Genomic DNA, 3,901 nt, shown 5'->3' with positions numbered 1-3,901 from the left:
AGCTCCCCAGCCTGAGCTTCTTATGAGCCACCTTCCTCTAAGGGTGAATGGAAAGTGTGTATCAGAACAATGCATTGCTTTATGGAAACAATCTTTTCCTTAATGATGATGACCCTATTGCATTATGTTATTTTAGGATAGGGAGACTCATGGATTGAATTAACATAGGAGACAACACAAGGGTATGGATCTTGTGAGGTGTGGTTCACTGAGCGCCACCAAAGCAATGTCTACCATAGGCTGTGTGGGTGACATTCTATATGGCTGAGAAATGCCCTTCTCCCTTAAGCTGGCTAACTGAAGTTTCGGATTGAGCTTATGGATCTTTGCCTATAAGTTTTCTTCCTTCCTTTCTTTTTCAGTCTCATGACTCATGAATCCACCGATTTGGCTGAACTTGCTGTCCCTTTTCTGTCTCTATTAAAATCCACATTGGGCTGGAGTAGAGGGTAGAAGGAGGAAATGGCCACGGCAAGCTGATGTGAGCATGACACAGAAGTCCACCCCAGCCATGTAAATGCCATCTGCAGGAAAAACACTGGAGAGAGCTTCGAGAAAGCAGGTGTATGAGGATATTCAGACATGGGATCATCACTCCAGTGACAATGAACACTCTAGGGATAAACCAGGTTGATGGGGGTGGTCCTGCTTACATTCTACACTTCCCTCAACTAATGAGGAAAGTTGGGGCTTGTTCCCTTCGCTTAGGAAGAGTTCACATGTGGCTTTCGTTTCTGATCACAATTGGCAGCCTGGAGGCAGCTTGCTCTGCTGTTCTCAGTCACTCCGGGTACTTAGGCCTTGATGCCTAATGCAGTCACAGGGCTGAGAGATCCAGTTTAGGCCCAGAGGCTAGAATGTAAAGCTGTGACTTTGATCTGTGAGCAGCCAGGATTGTTCTGAGCATCTTAGGCCTCTGACAGGCCTCCATCTCTTTGTTACAGTTGGAAAGTTTTGAGCATACATTGCCTTCTGAGCTTCCAAGATGTTCTTTTTTTTTTTTTTTTTTTTTTTCTAAAACTGGTAAACTTTGCCCCTGTCCCGTTTTGAACCCATTCAAAATTTCTCAGAACAAAGCAAAGCCAGTGTGTTTGATGGCTGACATTTCTGGGCAGGAGTCGTAAAGTATCAAGGCAAGCTAAGCATTTTAACCACATTCCACCAGTTAAGGCCCAAGGAAGCCCCTCTGCACAGATGTGACTCACATTTTACAGATAGGCCTAGGCCCAGCCATGGCCACAGGGAAAAGCAGGCAGTCAATTCCGAACGGCTCATTAAGTTTCATTCTATACCTGGAAATTTAAGAGTTAAGACTTATAGCCAGGTGTGGTGGCACACTCCTTTTATCTCAGTACTCGGAAGACAGAGGCAGGCAGATCTCTGTGGGTTTGAGGTCATCCTGATCCATCGATGAGTTCTAGACCAGCCAGAACTATATAGTGACACCCACATCTAAAAAATAAATAGTAATTAAGATGTTTTTATCTTTCATAAATACCCTTTTTCATCATCAAAGTGAAACTGGAATATGAGAAGGACTTGTTTTAGTTATTCATTTCCTCCAAATTCAATTACTTAAAATGACAGTTTGTGTGCTCGCTTCGGCAGCACATATACTAAAATTGGAACGATACAGAGAAGATTAGCATGGCCCCTGCACAAGGATGACACGCAAATTCGTGAAGCATTCCATATTTTTTTAGGTAATTGGATTGGAGAATTCAATACTACGATGGAGCAGCTGAGAGTGGCCATTGTCACGGTAAATTCTACCAGAGTGGACGCAGGACTAGCCACAGGATTATCATCATGGATTGCTGCAGCCATGAATCATCTGAAGGAATGGGTGGGCATGGGAGCGTTAGCAGGCCTTCTGGTGTTGGTCTCCTTGGTTTGCCTGTGGTATATATGCAAGATTAGAGTCTCACAACAGTGTGATGCAGCCATGACCATTCAGGCCTTTACAGCCATTGAAGCAGGACAGTCTCCCCAAGCATGGTTGGCTATCATAAAAAGCTAAAATGCTCAGGATGCGAGGCTAAGCACTGCACTCAGGGTCAGCCGCTTTGGACCCAGAGAAGAGCATGTCTGATTGCATGCAGGTTGATGCCCCAGGTCCCGCCTCTGAGAAAAAGGTATCGGTCGGGTCTGATGCTCTTTGGGTGGATGACACCTAAATGAACATCCGTACAAAGTCCCAATTTATTTCTAATATCAGAGATCAGACCTCTACTCTTGCCTGATGCGTCTAAAACAAAAAGGGGGAACTGTAGAGAGCTGCGTAATGCCGCGCCTTAAAGATGGAGCTGGTTTCCGCCTTCCACCTTCCCGATGGTGAGTGCTCTCTGTCACGAACAATTCCACATTTGGCTAAGGCTGAGGATCTGGCTTGCTTCCATGTATGTGGACCTATCTGCATTGCCCACGTGGCATGCTGGGGTTGGCTACCCAGAGGCTATTTAAGCTGTGGGCTGGCTTTCCCCAGGGTCAGATGATTGTTCAAGGTTCCTGAATAAACTGCATTGAAAAAAAAAATGACAGTTTGTTATTTCTCAATTTGTTATTTCTTGCTGGCTTATCAATCAGAAGGTTGTCCTCTCACATGATGGTGGGTTGGTGGGAAGCACGTAGTAGCCTCACTCTTACACTTGGAGGTTGGTGCTGGTGGTCAGTTGGGACTGTTGACCAGAGGCCTCAGTGCACCTCTATGTGGGCTTCCTGGTAGCTGTTTGGGCTTTCTCACAACATGCTAAATGAGTTCTAGGAAGGAACATTCCAGAAAGATAAGGCCTATTGTAAACATGCTCAACAATACAGTTGGAGTACTCTTGTTTCTGACTCATTGACCAAAGTTGCTCTTGTGGCCAAGGGCTGAATTGATATGAGAGATTATACATGGGCCTGAATCTTGGGAGGTGGTTCACTGGACACCACCAGGGCAACAGCTGACCATAGACTATATAAATGATAGTCTATATAACTAAGAAGCATCTTCACCAGCTGGTCTTTCAAATTGAGTTTATGGCTCTTTGCCTAATATGTTCCTCCTTTTCTCCACACAAGCCTCATGTACCTGAGTCAGGCTGGTCTTGAACTTCCTCTGTGGCCGAGTATGACTTTGAGTTTCTGATCCTCCTGCCGATGCCGCCTGAGGGTATTTTAGGCATGTGCCACCATGCTGGTTTTTATGCAGTGCTGGGGACTGAAACCAGAACTTCCTGTGTGCTATGTAAGCATTTGACCAACCAAACTACTTCTCTAACCCCTGAATACATGCCATTTGAAACTTTGGTGATGTTTAGGATGATGAAGTAATCAGTAAGTGGCTAGCTCATTTGTAAGTTTAATATTCTCTGCTTTCAGTTTAACAAGAAAGAGGAATGGCTATCAACTTGACATGACTTAGAGTCATCTGAGGGAGTCTCAATTGAGAAATTGCCTAAATCAGATTGATCTATGGCCATGTCTGTGAGGGATTATCTTGACTGAAAACCGATATCAGAGGGCCTAGCTCTCTGTAGGTAGCATTATCCCTTGATGCCACTCCATGTTCTCTTCCTCCCATTGCACGCCAGGCTGGGCTGGGGTGAGGGAAGCTTAGCTGGGGCTGGTGGGTGCAGTGTAGGGCCTTGGCCAGCAGTAAATGTGTGGGTAAAGAACACATACACACACACACACACACACACACACACACACACACATACACACATACACACACAAACACACGGAACAGCTTTGGAGAACTGGTTCAGTTTATTGGGGGTGAGGGCAAAAGGGGGTATTTGTGCCCTATAGGAGGAGGGCAGGGTCTCTGGAGCAAGGTTTGCATGGCCATGTACAACTGGCCAGGACAGGGCTGTTGGAATATACTTCATCTTCATACTCAGGGGCTAGGGTCTGA

General features: G+C 45.6%; 1 non-coding gene across 1 annotated transcript; it reads left to right on the top strand.

The window, feature by feature from the left end:
* Nucleotides 1-1,592: 1,592 nt before the first annotated feature.
* On the top strand, nucleotides 1,593-1,699 carry LOC132649383 (U6 spliceosomal RNA). The gene has a single exon (XR_009587819.1). It is a non-coding gene; the product is annotated as a U6 spliceosomal RNA (small nuclear RNA).
* Nucleotides 1,700-3,901: the final 2,202 nt, after the last annotated feature.

The sequence above is a fragment of the Meriones unguiculatus genome, chromosome 19, assembly GCF_030254825.1.
Source record: "Meriones unguiculatus strain TT.TT164.6M chromosome 19, Bangor_MerUng_6.1, whole genome shotgun sequence".
NCBI lineage: Eukaryota > Metazoa > Chordata > Mammalia > Rodentia > Muridae > Meriones > Meriones unguiculatus.
Note: the sequence above shows the minus strand (reverse complement) of the source record. Positions and strands in the feature narration are given on the sequence as shown.